We start from the raw sequence: 19,684 nt of genomic DNA, 5'->3' as shown, positions 1-19,684 counted from the left end.
CAAATCAATACCTATCAAAATACAAATACAATTTAAATCAAAGGGCACTTGTTGGGTGCAGATCCTACTAATTAGGTATGATTTCCAAACAATTTCTTAAATTATTTATCCAAGGGTTGGGTACCAGGCACTTTACGTGCCTCAGAGTGACTATTATAAGCCTCTTGTCATGATGCAGCAAATGTGAAATGTAGTGCAATGGAGTATGATTTGTAACCTTGATGAACTAATGTAATATCAATACACATCACTCTCCACAAAAAAAAAAGTCTCGTTATAACGTCTAATGAGATATGTTGAAAGCCAATAACCTCATGAAATGGACATGTCTCGATGAAGGATACAGATTGTGCTGCTAGAAATCAATTAAAAATGCAATATCAACCTGCAGTGGAAGTCACTAAGCCACCATCGCCAAACCAGAGCTTTGCATCCTGCGTGGACATCCATCACGAGAGCGGCTCCCTCCAGGCTGCCTGTCAGCTCTGTAAGCAAGTTCAAAATTTTTAAGACCTTTCTCTCCTGCTGGTATTGCTTAGTCTAGTCTGGTAGTCAACAACTAATCAATGTTTCTCCCATATCTACTTAAATACACTTACTAAAAATCTGAAGAGGTGAATCATTGATTTTTTGAAGATTTTTTGCATAAAAATTGGAGAGCAGCTCTTTGGTAAAATGCAGGGTTTACAGTTGCCAGTCAATGCTGTAGATCAATGCTTTCAATAACGGAAATCAGTGTCTTTCAATTCTTAGTCATAAGTATTTCTCTTATGCAGCCTCTTTGGGTATTAATTTTCAAATGTTAACTCCCCTTCACACAGAAGATGTTAAAAGCCTATTGAGCCAGCCAGGCACAAACTCAAAATCTTTGGTTGCAGTTATACAGATATGATACCTCCTCACCGAGTTGCTTCATATCAGTGATTTAAAAGAACAGCGTTAACTATTAAGGTGCATTTTTTTGACTTTTTTTTTAAAATACCTTGCTTGAAACTCAAGCATCTTCTGGTTTTAGCATTTTTCTTCCATCACCTGGCAGCACTTCAAGTGTAACTTTGGAGACTTAAACTACTTAACTGTGGAGCTGCTATAATGTCAGAGCCAACAATACGTGAGAGACTGAAGTCATCTGAGTAACTCGGAGCTTAAACCTCTCAGTCAGTGCCTTGCTCCTTAGCCTTAATGGTGCCCAGACTCCTAAGAAAGCCAAAGGGAGTTTGAAGGCGAAGCCCGAGTGATCCACAGCGTCTGCTCGCTGCTGCAGGCAGCCTCTGATCTTGCTGCTCCTTCGGCAGCTCTTCGCACAATAGTGCAAGCCGAGCATGCAAGGCAGAGCTTTAACTCTGAATTTCAYGGCATTTTAAAGTACGAGTCCAAATTTTAATGGTATTTAAGCCTCTCTTATTAGCAGTACAATAAGCGCCTTTCAAATAGCGTTTTGCAAAAGCCTTCCTAGCAGGCTGTGAAAGACACATTGTGAAAGTTGGAAAGCTGGGGATTTAATGCTGGCTCAGGGATGGGTCTCTGCGTTTGAAGGGATGGGAGGAGTAAGGGAGTTTGGAGAAGTGCTGCATTAAGAAACTGAGAGCTCTTAAGGGTGATAGCACAAAATATACTTAAGCATCTCAGGAATATATTGATTAATTCASAGTTTGCTGTTCAGCTCTCCTTGTATTGCTACTGCTCTAATCAAGGGAGATTTGGAAAGTATTTGTCTGGCAGGTATAAAAGCGAGGTTCAAGCCCAGAGTGCCTCTGCTATAAATCCTAGCCCCATCAAGTTAAAACAGACTGTCCTACATCTCATGTGCTTTGTGTTTTCTCATCCCATTCTTATTTAAATGAGAACAAGCTATCTGGAAGGAACATCCAAACTGTTCCTCGCGTAACTGCTGCTTAGCAGTATTTTCATTTTCTTATTCTGCCTAATTCCTTTCAAACATGTTAAATCAACACATGGGTGACTGTATGTTAATGCCTGCAAAGGTTACCTAAATTAACACCGTGGGCTAATTTTATTTTAAATGGATGGTGGGAGCACATCTGTTTCAGAGAGCTTTCCAATTGCCTGCTGTAACGACCACTTCAGCGAGCTGCTACATGCAGAGCTGCTTATTTGCAATAGTATTAATGACTGCAGCTATAAAATGGCGTGTTTGAGTTCATAGCAATAGGCTCCTCTTCCTCACTCCCTTTGACGAATCAGCCCTATGCTAGTGTTGAGGGGAGAGCAGAGCAGCTTGTGTCCCTTCCCATAACATGGGTGTTCATAGGACTGAGCTGGCTAAATCTTCTCCATTTGCTTGTGGTTCCCTCAGAGAGAGGAATGGCATTGTCTGCATAAGGAACATCATTTTTCAGGAATTGTTGTATATAATTATATAACGTTATAAATATAATTGAGGTAATAAAAGTAAAGCAAGCCGTCTCATTTGTACTTGTGGATTGACAGTGCATGTTTTTTGCTATTCCTCATGTCAGTTTAGGAAATGATTTGGAAACAAYCACATGCAGAAGATGCCATCTGAGGGAAACCTACCTCCCATAGGAGCCCCAGGTCAAGCAACTGCCTTAACTGGAGAGACGTGCCCTTTTCCACAGGTGTCCTTCTCYGGATGAAGGTGGGTGCAGCCTGCAGATATCTACATTGGGCAAACTGAAAGGGAACAAATAGGTGGATGTTCAGCTGACACCTTCCTAATGTAAGTGGTTTTGCCTTAAAACGTGGGAGAGCGACAGCAGCGCTTGGCAGGGCAGCTCTGCCTTCTCAGAGATGGGGAGGCAGAGGTGATGCCTTCATCCTCACGATCTGTGACGTCTCCATCCGGTGATGCAGGAAACAGCTGGGATCTTGGAAAAATAGAACTGAGATGTGGACAGAAACTGAGAGCCCTGCCCGCAGACATAAGGGAATCCTGCATAAAATAAGGGGTTGTTGAAAGCTGTGTGGATGCCTTGGCTAACACCCTAAACCATTAGACCATGCTTACTAAATCTGTGTTGCCAAGTCTGTTGCCATTGAAATCTGAAAGCAAACATTAGCAGCCAAGAGCATCATGCTAATTAATTGCCTCAGGAGGATACAATTTCCAGGATCTAATGAAAGATGGAATCCAGCTCCCATATGTCCTACTTGATGGACCAAGAAAATGTGGCCATATTTTTCGTAGAGACAGTGAGAAATGTCCAACTACTTGTCTTGCAGTTGAACAAAACTAATCAGCAGGCCTGGAGACGACTGTGCCCATGAAAAGCCAAATCAGGCTGTGGCCGAGGAGCCGTCGGCGTTTACCACATTCACGGCATGTTCGCAGTGATAACTAGCCTGAGCATCAGGATGTTGCTCTGTGCTGCTGCTGCTGCCTTAGTGATCAGACAGCAATACCCACTACCTTGCATGCAGCCGCTTGGTAACTTTGGCAGGTCTGGCAGGCCATAAAAATAAAAGGTTAGTACATCGTATCCTTGACAAAAAATGGAAAGAACAAACAGAGGGATTGGTATAAATCCAGATAACAGTATTGAGCACTGCTTAGCCATGCCACAGGCTTGCTCTTGTGCAGACTGGAAATCCTTTTAATGAGAGGCTCATGCCAGAAGGGTGCTGGCAGTAACTATGGGGTGGCAGCGAGGGCAGGGACCCTTGGATCCCATCGGAAAGGCTGGAGAAGCCTGTCTATGGCTGTGAGTGGGTACTGCACCCCTGAGCACCCCCTGCCAAGGCCTGGCTTCTGGGGGCGCATGCGGTGCTTTTCCTCAGTTGTTCCGCTTGCTTAACTGTATCACGCTTCTTTTAAAATGTATGTTTTGGAGGTTGTGGCTGTTGTTAAGCTGCTTCTCCTCTGCACACAGGAACTACAGAAAAGACGGGCACACTGTTGTGCACGTGTTGTTATTGTACCGATAATCTGCCGCGCGAAGGACAGGTTTCRGATCAGCATTTAGCAATGCAGTGTTATTTTCCTGATGAAAAATGTTGGACGTGATTCCTAGTTTTGCCTGAATAAAACTGACCGATGAGGCGGTGACCATGTGCGCTGGTTTGTGCGATGAGACCTGAGCCTGGGGCCTGCGCGGCGCTGCCTCCCGCCGGGCACTCGCTCTGCTGGCCACACGACACGGGCCCAAAGGGTCACAGGGACCATTTAATGCAGCGGGAGGCTGAGACGAAGTGGGAAGTGGCAAGGTTAGCACGCAAGGSCGTGGCAGATTTATGGGTGCGAGCCACAGTCCTCTGAATGTCGCTTTATCCACCAAACACCATTAGTATTTGTTAAATGGTCAATTCTGGATGCACTCAGCTTCTTGTTTCATCTTTAAATATGATACATGTGAAACTACTAATCTAAAAAGAGTATCTCAATGATATGCTCAGTGAAAGTGGGCATAGTAAAAACAAGTACAAATGGCATAGCACATTTTACCTTAAATATGGAGGCAAATATATTTCATTCCCTCTATCTTGAGATTAAGGAGTAAAAAAAAAATAGGACAGCCAAGGTAAGTAATTGCACCGCAGCAGCCATTGTGCGTCTGCTCGAGCTCTCTCAGGTTTGTAGAGAATAATGACATTGCCGAACTCCAATAACTTCCACACGGAACAGCTCATCACTGCGACAGGCCTCAGTAAATCATTTAACAGCACAAGGGCTGCCATTACGCAGCCTGTGGGATAAAAGCAGACACTGGCTATTTTTCCTGCAACTGGGCTTCAATTTCACTCTAGATTTTAGGTGACAGAAAGCTCAGAAAGAGCTTCTGGTAGCACTCTGAGAGATGAGATCGACCACTTATGAGCACGTGTTTTGATGACACAGCCTAGGAAATTGAAGTGATTATTATTACGGAAGGACCAAGGTAATAAGTACCATGTAATATATGAGCAACTGTCAGTCAGACAAGCCAAGAAAGGTCATAATCCATTACATGAATGTCATAAATGTTATCATAAGATGACATCAGGATGCTGAACTGGAATGCTTGTGCTTTTTTTTTTTTTTTTTTTTTTAATACTGCTGCTGTTAAACTTATCTCTGTCCTGGAAAGACAAGTTTAATATTAGTTTTTCTTTCAAAATAGAGCATTGCCAAAATCTTGAGCACAGCGTAAGTAATTTTGCTAACATTTGTATCTTTAATTTTTTTTTTTTTTTTCTTTTAAAGATCATGGCTGATGTGTCACAGTAGAATCCAGGACACCATGGGCAGGTGAGGAAGGAATCAGCAGTACCACAGTAATTCCTGAATATTCACCCTCTGGTTTTTTATTTGAGCCACCACCCATTGCTTTATAAGGTAATATATAATAAGTTTATAAGGTAATATATAAAAASTTATAAAGAGCTGCTGGTGCTCCCGTGTCCCCACAGCCCAGGGCACCCCTTGCTGGCTGTTGCTCGGCTCCCCACGGCGCCCCATGACAGCAGCACTTTGCCCAAGGTGGCTTCCCGGGGCCCAGCCAAACCCAGCGTTTCGCATCCGCCATGGGTGCAGTAGCACGAGGCAGCAGAGCCCGCGGCTCCCCGCGCAGCCTCCTCCCAGCCAAGGCATCCCACACCATTACTGGCTGTTTGGAAAAACTACTGATCGCACACAGCTTAGGCTACAAATAAGCCATGTTCATACCAAGCAGGTACAAGTCCAAGAAGAAGCCAGTATGGCTCAACATGACGTAAGATACTGTTAATCATTGCTTCAACTTAGACCAGAATGCCTGGAAGTGCAGGCAGGAAAGTACTTTTCCAAACTACCAAATTATCTTGGGCTAATAGTGTAATGCTTCTCACTGCTGTGCCACGTGTCCCGGGACTGAGCAGATAATGCCACAGCTGGAAAGGATCGGAATTTCCAGAAGATGTCGGTAAGCCAAGCACTTGCACAGGAAAGGCTGCTTTTTGCTGTTGTTCTAGGGGAAAACAAATGTTCTTATTCTTTATTACTTATCTATATAGAGTAACATTCTATGATAAACAAAACTCTAAATCACTCATCTGTTTTTGCATCTTACGCTGCAAAGTGCTTTCTCATTCATATGAATTTACTTCTTTCTGTGATGACAGCAATATTCTTCCAGTCACGTGTGTTTCCAGAACTGGCATGAGCAAGTCAGGTAGCGAAGCAATTAGAAGAGGTTGTACCCAGAAGTGCTGTTTTAATATAGACTCTTTCAAGCACATACTTAGAGCAAACAGAACATTCTAGGCCAGAGATATAAACCATAGCACTGCTTATGATCTCTGTGGAAGGATATGACACCAAAAGTGCTTTTAGGATGCTCCAAGGTATATCAAAAGGCATTAACTTCAGCACAGCTAGGCATATCCCCAGATTCACTTATGAGTATATATTTCTTACATCCTACATGTTAAGTATGGTTAATATAACCTTGGTCATTGAGAATAAACCGTAGCATAAGCCTATTAGGGGAGATTTASCCTGTACACTTCTCTGCTAACATCTGCTTGGCTGACATATGTAATCTGCCTAGATGTCACAGTTTACATCCTATTTTYATTGGAGAATAATGAAACTTGATTGGTGTCTTCATCTCCTCCTCTGACTCACTAGAAAATATTTCCTCTTGTCAGCTCCTCCTTACCAGCCCTCCTTGGCATGATTCTTGCCTGGGTCCCTTTCCAGAGGGGACTTGCAAGCGACCCAACACCTCAGCACTGGGTATGCAGAGAGGTGCCAAGGGGGACTGCAGACACTGGAAGAGAAAGGTGCTGTGGTCACTTCCTAACTTGCTTGCACCCAGGTAGGCCACAGAGCCCTACAGTATCACTATTTTAACAGCCATCTGACAGCAGTAGCTTTCTGAGGACTAAAGTTTCCTCTCAGTTCTTGCAGACCTTAAGTGTCTGCATTGTAGTAATTCCAGAACAGCGTAGTCCAAGGGGTAACTCAAAATTAGGGAAAATTAGACCATTTCTAATGAGATAGTTATTACACTGAATAATGATGATTATTGGTTCTGCTTAATAAAGCTGTCAGCCAAGGCAAAATATATATTAAGTTAAATTACATTGCATTACATTTCTATCAACTCAGATATTCAGCGCGGGTACAAACCGTGGGCATAGTGAGACGTTATAAAGTGCTGCTTTTCCCAAATGGCATAAAATGTGATTTTTTTWAAAAAAGTACCCGTTTAAAAGCCTGATTTAAATCCCATTAAATCCAAGGAGCATTTTCTCGTATTCACTGTGCTAAATATCTAATGCTACTGCTGATATGAACACCTGACAGTGCTCTCAGCCTGCTGAAGAAAGGAGCTTCCAGTCACATCGAGGTGATGTGGTGAGGCAGGATGAGCTACTTGAGGCCACCAAAGTGACAGTGCTATAATTAGGTAGGGGATTAAATTGCAGGAATTGTCAGCCATACCAAGCCCAACACCGCTGAGCTCCGGAGTAATCCCCTGCCTCGTGCTCCTTCCTGCCCACTGCTTCCCTTGCTCTTCCTCCTGATCTATGTGGAAATGGAAGATGGACTTCAGAGTGTAAATTACACTTCTAATTTCCAAGGAGAAAACAGGAAAATATTATCTATTAGCTAAAATGGAGATGTCTGCCGGGCCAAGCTCAGGCAGTGGAGCCCCAGATGCACAGAGGTGAGGTGACTCACCAGAGGCCTCTTGGCACAACAGGCCAGGCTGGGGCCCTTCTCCAGGGCACATCTGACTGCTCAACATGTTTTTGTCTAGAACAGGACAAAACTTCAGACTCAGAAGGTCCCACAGCACTGAGGGATGACAAGTGTCCCTTGGGATGGTGACACTGCACYAGGAGACTCTCCAGCAGTCAGCTGAAGAAGGAAGAGGGGAGGCCAAGAGCGAACTGCTGCTACCCTGCCTCTCTAGGCAGATTTCACCTAAAGGGATGTTTCTTTAGGATATTTTGATATAAGCTAGACTGTATTTTTCTTATAGAAAAGGTGCTCGCTGTACCGGCAGTCCCAGTACTTTTTATAGATTCTGAGAGCAATTGAACAAGCAGTAATGGGAGATGACTGACTGTGCAGCTCTGCTCGTGGACCTCAAGGCTGGGGTCCATGAGGCCTTGCAAGTGCTGCAGCATGAAGCTGGGGAGCGTGGGTCCTCCTCTACGATTTCATTTCTTTGAGAGTGCTATTGCTCTTACAAACAGCTTTGCATCACCTCAAATGAGGAGGATAACGTGGTTAATAAATTGCAGTACATGTGGTTAGAAGATTTTTATCATGCTTTGAAACATTTAGTAATCAACAAGATTCCTCCTCTTCTGAAGCCCATTTTGCAGAGTTCCATAAACAAGGTTCAACAGTCACCGTTTCATTAGCATTATATGGTTGCCATGGCAATGTGGTACCAATGCAATCGAGGGGCTTTGCATCCCGGGCTTATTATAGAATTGCTCTTCCCATCTAAGATACATCAATATAGCAAYAGCAAACAGACCTTATCATCTGAATATCAGCACAGAATTTCATCCTGTGCTAATTTGGATAGGAACATGTCATGCTGTTGGCATCAGACCCAGCAATGATGAGAGATGGAAGTTACTGAATGCCGGACGCAGCCAAACCTCCCCTTGGAACCGGGGCCATTTCTTGCATTGCCCCCTGAATTTGCCCTCAGAAATTTGCTCAGAAATGCCTGAATTTGCTCTTGGAAAAGCAGCCAGTGCTGCTGTGGCTCCTGCGTGCAGTGGCTGGGAGGCCACGGAGCGGCAGGTGACCGTGACCACATCCAAGGGAAAAGCGGCTGTGGGTCCTGAGCAACAAGCCTTGARCTGGAGGCCGACTGCTCGGAGAGGATTGCAGCTCCCGCCGGGAATTGCTGCCAAATGCAACGTCTCGGCTTCCCTGCCTGTAAAATGGGGATGCTGACCCCGAGCCCTGTGTGTGGAACACCCCATGTATAACCGAGGAAAAATGATATATAGCACAGCTAAATATTGTTATTAAGTAAAGTAGCAATGTTTTTAGTGGTTCCAGGAAAATGCACAGCAGAGAGCTACAATTTGAGGAACGTCGCTGGGAGGATCTGGGCTCCCCCCGTGATACACAAAAGAGCTGGCAGCCCGAGTGCACGGCACAACATATGCGCTTGTGGAGGAAAAGAAAGATAGCCACGTCGTTAAAAAATCATGACAGTTTGTACTTTTTAAAAAATAAAAAATATTGTAGGCTACAAGAGCATTTGCTGCCGCARTCTAAGCAACCAGAGCAACAATTTAATATAAGGCAGCAGCAGGGTGGCTTGTTTATTGTATGCCGAAACACTTTCCTGTAGATTTTCATTGTTTTGTTGATGATCGTTTCCTACTTAGATAGGAAATATCTTTCTCCATCCCGACACATAATGTTCAGTCTATCATTTCTTAGCTTAATCATGTTGCGTCCTTTACAGCGGCAAGGGTAAATTATAGGCAAGATAGTATTCAGTATAATCAAAGATGTGTTCCATTTTATATGATAAGTTTTGTCTGATTTACAAAGGCAGTTCCTTCTCCAGCTGAGCACAGAACGAGAAAACTCCACTAGCAGATGAAAAAGCACCTCAGCAGAGAGGCCTCTCCTCTATTAGGATCCTATTGTTCGCACACAAAACTAACCGCTGCTGCCGCTATTATCTATTAATTTCTCTCTCTCTCTCTCTCTCTCTTTCTTAATTTTTTTTTTCCATAATACCCCAGAGGACCAACCGAAACCAGGACCCACTTGAGCTAAACAGCCTGCCCAAGAATTTGGAGAAGGCGGATGATGTTGTAGGCGAAGGCGGCTTTGTCTTGGAGTTGTGCTTGCTTGCTTTCCCTCTGCCTYTCCCTCTCCCTGAAAATCCCTGTAATGTAAAATGGTTAAACACTGGGGGAAGAAGCATTCATCTTCTGATCAGTAAATACTTCCTTGTGCTGAATGGTGCCTGCTGACTTTACTGCTGCTGCAACTTTTTAAAATGCTTCCAGGAAATCTCATTAGATTTTAATTAATATTATTATTATTATTATTATTAAGGAATTTGAACAGAGTTTGTAATAATTGGAATTTAGCTTTTTAATAAAATCTGCAAATAATATGCCAGCATGTATTTGATCTCATATACATATCTGATAAGAATGCTGATTTGTAGTAAAATTTGCAGACATGGGTCTGTTGTCTTCGGATTAATGAATATAAAAGCTGGCGGCTTTATGCTGGCAGTATTACGGTAAGCCTATATTTTTATAGTGGTTCTGAGCAACGCCTTCAGTATTTGTGAAGATTAAGATTTAGCATGCAGAAGTAATGCCCATTATGATAAGATTGTCCACAGTGAATTGAGGAGAGCATTTGCTTAATTAAAAGTATTTATCTTAGATGATTTAAGAACTATGTTCTACTGCCGAACTGCGTATGTAAATATATTCCCTATAATCAGTTAAATACTGATGACTCTACTGAAGAGAAGAAGAGAAAGGTAAAAGGAAAATGATAGATCTGACTGCAAGGGGCCCCACGGACCTGGTCCTGGGATGGGGCAGGTGCCACCACGTGCAGAGCTTGGTGGGGCCCTCGCAACTCTGCTCCCCCCAGGCCTCCCGCCAGCTCCGCGRCTCCGGCGGGGCCGGCAGCGGCGCTTCCCGGTGGGGCGGCCTGGACGGGATATCGGGGCACCCGCCACCGCCTCCGGCTGAGGCTGCTGGACAAGCCAGCTAGAGGCAGCCAAGGGCAGGGGCCAGGCGCCTTGCTCTGCACGCGCTCCTCGCTTGCTCATTATTTCTTCTTCTCTCCATTTATATTCCAGACCATTTTTTTTTCTTTCTCCATAAGCTAATAGGAAAAATACTGTCCCCCCTGCCAGTCATTTAATTTAAGTAATTTGTTTTGATGCTTGCTCGGAGCATTCAAATAGCAGCTGACAACAGCTGATATGTGCTACAGTCCTGAAGTGCCGGAAAAAAATGATCTGCAGAAGCCTCTGGTGACGCGGGCCGAGGTTCCCCGCGTGGGGCCCTGGGGACCCCCAGCTTTGCTGCCAGCACCCACTTCAAGGAAGTCCAGGCTGGTGTAAACCTCTGCTCTGCACCTGCACGGGGAGCAATGAAACCCAGACCGTGTGTCATATCCTATCTAGGTCCTGGGAAAACACAGTGAGAGAAGAGGGAGAACCGAGCAATAGATACAATAATGTAAGAGGCACCTGCTGTTAATGTCTAGAAAAGCTCAAGTGCTGGAGTTTTTGAGTGTGGAATTTAGACACRGGTAAATAGAGCAACACATTAAGTGTGTTTTTTTTCTCCAGAGCAAAATTAGATAGGCATACGGAGCAAATTATAATATTTAGAACTTCCAGGGCACATTCCAGTTGAGGATCACAAAATAATTTGAAAATATTAATGAATTAGCCTCACAGCTTCCTTTCAGGTAGATAATAATAATAATTACCACAAACAATAATAATAATAATAATAATAATGTTATTGTTATTATCCTAGCTTTGAAAAATGAAAATGGAGACACAGAGAATACATGCATTTGTCCAATGTCTGTTTTACCGCTCTAAGCATCCTTCTCTAGAGTTATTATGTATCACATTTATCCAACATATTTCTCAGTTTGAGTTCTAAAAACCAATCAGCAGAGCTTCCTTATGAAGCCATTCTTGTGAATGTCTCCATTTGCATTTGAATTCTCCAGCAGCAACAGTCCTGCTTTAAAAAAATGAAGGCAAAAAAAAGAATAAAGAAAATAAATAAAAATCTGTCAAGGGGCCATCTGTGACTTGGTATCAGAATACTGCCAAGAAGTTCTGAGGAGCAAAGATCATTTTAAGTCTAATGCCTGATGCTTTTTCGTCTAGGGAATTAATTCAATACCATGATTTTTTTCTCGATGCAAAACAGTGTCTCTGTGCTGTGTATCTGTGATCCTGCATTTAGTACATGTACCCAGGCTAAAATACAAAATGTCTTACATTTTGTGGTACTCTGTCTCATGTCTCCTCTTGATGGCCAAGGATATTTGCCATTTTTCTAAGGAATGTCAGGAAATGAGGGATCCCTGATCCCGGCAAGATGAGGACAAGGATTATATATTTTGAATGCAAATATATAAAAGTTAGGAATCCTTATTTGCAGGCTATTTATTATCTCCTCTTCAGGTGCCAAAGTCCAATGAGTCTCAGCTTTAGCTCTTTCACACATGCAATATTTGGAATTAACTCCAGGAAATAGGAAACATAGCATTAACATCATTCTAATTCACCACATTATTTTCTCTTCCTTTTTTTTTTTTTTTGACCATTAGGGTATGCAAATGTTCAGTTAACTGGTCCTCAAGTTTTCTCTTTATTGAATTGCTTTCACTATGGCAAAATAAATATTCATAAAGAAATGTGGACAATAAATCATTTCAAATTGTTCAAAGTCATTTTCTTTGCAGACTGCAGATATATTCAGCTGTGACTCGCCTTTAATATTTCATTCAAAAGGAAGACTTGTAGAAGGACAATAGAGATAATGTGTCAAGTAGTAATTAAAATAGGGGGTAATGATTAAAACTATTTCAATCTACACTGTGCTCTGTCAAATTCATAATCTCCCCTAGTGGTTAAGATGACTTTCCACTTGCTTTATAGAGAAACTCAAACCCAACTTCTGCTTAAAGACATTGCCCAGAACAAAATATTTCAGCTCTGAGGCTGTGGGCTGCAGAGCCCCATACACCTCTGGGACCTGGGCACATGCTCTGCCGATGYGCAGGTGCAGGGAACCTGTTTCGTCACTCAGATTTAATCTGTGACTCCAAAAGAAATGGACTAAATAATATTTGGAGATCTTGGTTCAAATCCAGGTAACAATGATGTTTCATGCCTCTTTATATGTGTTTAGGTGATCTAAATACACCCCCATATTTGGCCCCAAATTGTTATCTTTCTTGATTTGTTGCTCGTTTTAGGCCCCGTTTCAAAAAAACACTTACATACAAACTTAAAGAAATTGATTTAGGAAAGCATTTCTCGTTGTGTTAAATCTTGGGCAGACATTCAAGTTTGAAATCAATTGGACTTATGAGCAGTCCTGACCTTGGGGTCTAAATGGTTGCTGAATCAGTGTATCGACAGAAAGATACTGGAAAAGATAATATCCATGTCTAATCAGAATTATAGTCTCTATTTTCATGGGAAATTACCCATAGATAACACATTATTCTGCTTAAGAAATCCATTTTATGGCATTTATTAGAAAGCCCCAGCTCATATTTTCTGTATATGCCAAAGATGCCAGGTAAATGGTGTCATTCCTTGATAGTGTATCAAATATTCTTTAAATGAAAAAATAAAACACAGGACAAATACAGACACAAGGGATCATTTGTAATTATGTACCGAGACCCTCTCAATTGCCTAGTGTGCAGCAGCCTCTTGAAGGATGGGTGAATGGGGCAAGCGTGGTTCTGCATTCCCCGGGACTTAATGACGACTGCATTTGAAACATCCTCTTACAGAGTATCTGGAAATGAAACTCCCACCTAAGAGGGATCACATTTGTATGGGATGTCTGTTCAGTTTACATGTGAAATTATCAGGGATCACACTCTTACAAGCAGCAAGAGTTAAAAACCTGCATGTTTCTGGTATTGTGGTATCCTGGGTGTACAAGCACAATCATGACTACCTGTATGAGATTATGAGAAGCAGTTGGTGAAAATATTGCCGATAAGTGAACTAAAAAGGTCTTCTTGCCATCCTTAAAAACGTTTCAGCTTATGATTAGTCATTTGCCTAAAATGACTAAGTATAAAGATGGCAAAAAGAAGCTTTTAGGCACTGTTTATGGAGTCAAACACAAAGACAGAAAAGGTAATAAATTAGGATGGGCTCCATCATGGTATTTACTGCCAGGCATGATGAATAAGAAGATCCTAATGAGATGCAGGAGGAGGACATGGGTGCAAGCTCCCTGCACAGTCACAGGGGCACAGTGTGACCCACATTATTCCACTGGCTTCTGAGCAAGGTTGAGGAATAAAAGCAGGGGCAGCTGCACAACATCTCTCAGAGTTGCAGCGGTGGGGACCCCCTCTTAGACCTGTGCCTAACCTAACACTGACCACACTTGCTTTAATGGTGCTGAATACACAATATGCAGTGCTGTATTGCATGCACACTGCACACAAGCCTCAGAGCCCACATCTTTCAGCTCAGAGGGCAGACTGTGAGGGGAGAGCACAGGGTCAGGACCTGCCTTTTCCTACTGTATAAYTTCCAAACAACCAAGAAAAAAAAATGAAGTTTTTCAGTCATCCACCAATCCACCTCAGAAGAGAGTGAGGCCAAAGCAAATCTTCAAGCTGCTACGTGGCTGCTTTGGATGGTGTTGCTACACCTGCTCTCGATTGGAGSTAGATTAGCCTAATTAGGATCACCTGTTCTCAATTAAGTCAGCTGGTGCCTAGCAGGGGCAGAGGGTTTATAGAGCTCGTAGGGGAAGGGGGCCAACTCTTTGCTGGATCAATGTTCCCTTGTGCTGGCAAGAGCTGCTGGAAGGGAAATGCTGCACTCTGGAGCTGGGGCCACCTTAAGCAGTTCTTTAGCTTCTGTTAAAATCTCAGATTTGGAGTACTTCATTACAGAGGTGAGTTTTGCCACTGGTTTAARTGGCCTGGGGTTTCACACTTTCCTCAGAGTGCTGTAGTGTTGTTTCTCTAGTGCTGCATGTATCAAAAAACTCCTAGAGAAAAAGCCATAGTATTTCCCCCACCTTGGTTGAGAAGTATTTATGATGATAAGTTTATTGAGGAAATGGAAGAAAGTGACCTGCTCTTTCTGTGTTCATTTTTCTTCTTTCTTGTGTGCCCATGTACATTTATCACAGTTATTCTCCTGTTTAATTTTGTAAGATTACTATTTGTTCCTGAAAATCTCTTTGATCAGTCTCTTTTGCTTTTATTCCTGGCTCTGCCTGACAGTGTTGGGCCAGATTTTTAGCTAGTATTGATTTGCACTGATTCCAGCAGAGTCACAGTGACCTCCAGCAGCTGAGGAGCTGACCTGCTAATGTCCACCCTAACCACCTTGCTTCCAGCATGATCTTCCTCTTGCTAAAGGGACTTGTTCTCTGCTTGCTGAACAGGCAATAATAAGGAGGATGTTAAGCTATCCAAATCATAGGGAAGGAAGTCATAGAGATGCCCAGTATTTATGTGCTTTAACAGCACTTTAGTACCTGCTGTTGTACTTCCCCATGGCGRGGAAAAAATAATAATTAAAAAAAAAAAATTGAGCATGGTGTGTTACCTTATAGCAACTTTGTACCCTGCTGCAGCATACAAGCTAATGTGAGGTACAATGTAACAGAGCAGAATAGCTAGATATGAAAGAAATACGTTTTAAAGCTCATCCACTGAYGTTGTCGTGAAGGGATAAAGAAAAAAGATTCCCCCCTGCTAGCAGACCTGCTTTTTTCYATAATTACCTGGAAACTGTGAAGGCACCTAAGATAGACTGGGTGGAAGGAACCATTAATCTATTCAGCACTATAATATGATTAATTTTGTTACGTACAAAGCATCTTTATCAGAAGGATGTTTGGTCCTGAGGCTTTTCTTTTTTTCTTCCCTCTTTCAGTGCTCTGGCTTTTCTCCAAGCAGAAGGATAATTCCAACTCGTAGCAGATGTAGACCCTCTCCTAAGACTCAGGATCAATCAAACAGAAGGTGACTGTTCTCCTTAACATCTTAAGATTCACTTTGGTGTAAAAGTCTACTTTGTGTCCTACAGGCTGTTATTTACTATAAGCTCTACAAAAGCAGCCATTGTTTGCTTGAAAAAATAACTAGATTGAATTTATACTCAAAAGTAAGCAATTTATCAGAAGAATAAGAATGAATGAGGCTGCTAATACTGTGACAGAGTCAAATGGGAAAAAACTCCACGTGGTAAAATGGCAAGTGAGAAAAGGGGATGAAGAACAGGTGGTAGAGGGGGTACAAGGGCAGGGAACAACAAAACAAGGGAAAAGAGTATTAAAGACAAGCTGGGAAGGGAAGGCATAAGCATGCACAGCCCCAGGGGTTTGCCTGTGGCACTTCAAAAAAGGTTTGAGCAACTTCTAGAAATAGTAAAAAATGGAACGAAAAGAGGAAGGAGAAGTGTGACAGCATGCAGCAAAGACTTGGAAGAGAATTAAGAAACATAAGGCATGCTCTGGTTATTTATATGTTCTCTCACACTTCTTTCTTTGCAAAACATCCTCTGGCTCTGCTAATGTGGAGGTAGGATGAGAACAAGCAGATATAATAGCTTAATGCTGTTGTGTCTTGGGGCTAACTTGTTTAATTTAGGACATTTGTATCCTGAACATAGAGCCTGCCTGAGAAAGCTTAACAACAAATAAAATACTGAGGAGTACAAGTGCTGTTTTTTTACAGGAACTTCAGATACTCAGCTACTTAGGTAGGCATCAAGGTGTTGCCCACTAAAACTCTGTCCAGTTTCTCATATTCTGAGTACCTTTCTTCACTTCCCATACTCAGTTTCACTGTTGTCTTCTCTGGAAGAAATGCAAATACCTCAAGTTTACATATGCTGAATTTTAAATAAATATTGAACTACTATATATAATCAAAACCAGGAAACATACTTGATTCTGTTGGTGGAATTATCAGTAATAAAAATGGGTCTGTAGTCTATTTGTGATAATTTTAAAGGTCTATTTTGAGAGAGTATGTGATGAGGATTTAGCTTCTGCTGTGGATGTAGCGCTCTGCTCTGTGGAGTAAACTCGGCAGGGCCTTGGGCTCCCCAGGCACAAGCCCTGGGGTTTATGCTTGCTGAGAAAGAGTGTTGTAGAGAACATGTCTGAACTTGCTGGGTAAAACTGTACTTGGGCTAAGCTCCATTTTAGCTTAGTTAATCTTTAATCAGATTTCACCTTCTAACTACTTCAGTGGCTACCTGACAGCAATTTCTGGAGACTTTTTAATATAATACTGATACTACATATGATGTAGCAATAGCTGCTCTTGGTTATGTTCTGGAGTCTTTACTGACACAGTACAGCCCTCTAAATACTCCTTGAGGTTCGTAGTCCCAAGAGCTTGTGGTGGCAGTGGCTATTTGGAGTCCTCCAGAAAAGCAGATGAGATAAAGCTTTATGTGAGTGTTTCAGTAGACTCCTGCCATAAGCRGCAGCTTTCTAATTTCTCATCTGATGAGAAAATATTTACATCTTGAGGTGACTTAGGGCTTCTTTCACTGGAAGATACACAGCTTTAATGGAGCTAGAGAGGAATGACTGGAAAAATCAACTCTTAAATGTTCTGTCAATGCATTTTTTGATTTTTGAATATGTACCCTTTTTTGATTTAATAACTCCAGACCTGATGGATAATGGGCAAATGATAGTGTWGATAAGCCTATAGAACTCTGCAATAAGTTAAATACTTTCTGCATTAGATGTTTAAGCTAAAGGATGTGAAGCACATGCTGTAGGGATATTCAAAGGAAGTCTTATTACTTCCCTTTGCCTCCTTTTCTCCTGCTATGAATAAGGCAAGGGGCAGCTGAAAACCTGAGCTGCAGGGAAATCCTGCCCTGTGTTGAGGTTTGCAGGGCCAGAGCAGGGGAGCAGCCATCAGCCTAGGGTTGGCTGCTGCACTTAACTGCAAGGGAGTAGCACAAGTGACTCCTAGTATGGATCTGGCCTCTAAATGTTCTCTTCAAATAGTGGACATGAATGATCTGGTTTACCTTTCAAGCYGGAAAAAGTTAATTGAGAGAGACTTTAATCAATACTTTATGTAATTTAAACCTGATGCAACTGAGTAGCTTRCCTCTGAGAAACTTTCCAATGGGGGCTTCAAGCTTTCTGGGACTTGATGGTATTTTGATGAATAACATTCCTAGCAGCCTAATTTTCTAGCTAATTATCATCAAACACCTAGACAGACTTTCTGCAATATTAGATATACTTTTAAAAAAAAATCTTCAACCATGGGCATAAGGGAATTACAAATTCACTGGTATATGGATTTTTAAATCTTGAACTAGTAGCTAATTATGACATCTTAGTGGTAAAATATTATATTTCATAGTTGGAAGATAGCACAATAACTTATTTTGAAATTAAAAAGATCTACAGACAGCTTGAAATAATGTATGATAAAGTTACAGATTTTCAGTTACATGCCATATTTTCTTTTAACTATGATTTGGACAAAGATTCTGTGTAYGTTTGGTATTCCACGATGCTCTATTTCAGCTTACCAAACATGGCAATTCTATGCAGAATTTACCATGGTCATAATTTGAAGGGCATTAGTCGTATTCCAGAAACACTTTGAGGCTACACTTGTTCTTAAATATCTCTAGTCCAGTTTGTTTGGACTCCCACCCTCCTTGGTTTGCTTCTGTGGAAGCAATGTGAGATCCAGAYTTGGAAGGAAAAGGCAAGGCCAGCTGTGTCTCTCCCTGGCAGACCCTGTGTCCCCTCAAAGGCATCTGGCCCCTGTTCAGGCCTGTCCCTCAGTCACAGCCTGCGTTTGCACTGAGCAGCCCTTGCTCAGTGTCGCATTACTCGAGCAATGCAAGATCAGATCCAAAGCAAACTGTGCTCCTATGGCTTTACCAGGGGGTCTTTAGCATCTTTAAATGGCTGATACGTACTTGCAAAGCATATAACCCACCACCAGATCTGACAGTTTAAGTATATGATGGGAGAATAACAAATAAGCATAGCAAACAGATGGGACAGCCAGTCTGTTGCAACGTGGTTCAACTGCAGGACTGGCAGTGGGGAGCAGGAGCTCCTTAGCTGATGTTAATTGTCATAGCTCTSTTCACTTTGGTATTTACAATAGCTTTATTTGTGGGATTATCATTAATTTCTTCTGTGATTGGGGGGAAAAAAGAATGAGAAATAAAAGGCTTTTTATGTCCTCTGTTATGATTCCTTCAAACATACAGGGAGCGTATCCAGTGCCAAYGATATAGGCTCTCTGCAATAAGTGTGAAATGACAAATGTGCCTRTTTGTACAATCTCATTAACAGTAGTTGACAAGCTTTTAAAAAATGTTTTGGCTATAGATGCTATCAAAGTGTTTTGAAGCATGTGGGAGGGATCCTTCAAATTTTTGGAAGGACTGCAGAAGAAACCTGCTGTGTGGGCTAGGAGGACTGTATCTGTCTCCTCTTCCTCCACAAGCCCTGGCTGGGTAGAGGTCACACGTTGCTGCTCTGCTGCAGTTGTTATCCACCTGAGGCATTTCTGCTGGAAGCTGGGATGCAGCTTTGCAAGATGTTGCCCCAGCATGAGGTAATGCTGCTTGAAAAGGAACATCTTGGACATARGAGCTGCTGTAAGCAAAGTAATGATCATAAATTTGGGGAAGAAGCTGTACTGGACATTATTTTAAAACCAAACTTAGAATCATAGAATCATAGAATGCCGAAGGTTGGAAGGGACCTCAGAGGTCATCGAGTCCAACCCCCCTGYTCACACAGGGTCACACGTGGCACAGGKCTGCATCCAAAYGGGTTTTAAAGATCTCCAAAGAAGGAGACTCCACAACCTCTCTGGGCAGCCTGTTCCAGTGCTTTGTCACCCTCACAGTGAAGAAATGCTTCCTTAAGTTCCTGTGGAACTTCCGATGATTCAGTTTGAAGCCATTTCCTCTAGTCCTATCACTGGCCACCACTGAAAAGAGGCCGGCCCCCTCCTCCT

General features: G+C 42.4%; 1 long non-coding RNA gene across 1 annotated transcript; it reads left to right on the top strand.

The window, feature by feature from the left end:
- Positions 1–10,515, top strand: LOC112946256. The gene is made up of 4 exons (XR_003249193.1): positions 1–487; positions 2,481–2,620; positions 5,162–5,206; positions 9,676–10,515. It is a non-coding gene; the product is annotated as an uncharacterized LOC112946256 (long non-coding RNA).
- Positions 10,516–19,684: the final 9,169 nt, after the last annotated feature.

Source organism: Nothoprocta perdicaria, unplaced genomic scaffold, assembly GCF_003342845.1.
Source record: "Nothoprocta perdicaria isolate Ctin4 unplaced genomic scaffold, notPer1 scaffold_20, whole genome shotgun sequence".
NCBI classification, from domain to species: domain Eukaryota; kingdom Metazoa; phylum Chordata; class Aves; order Tinamiformes; family Tinamidae; genus Nothoprocta; species Nothoprocta perdicaria.
This window is presented reverse-complemented; position numbering and strand designations above follow the sequence as displayed.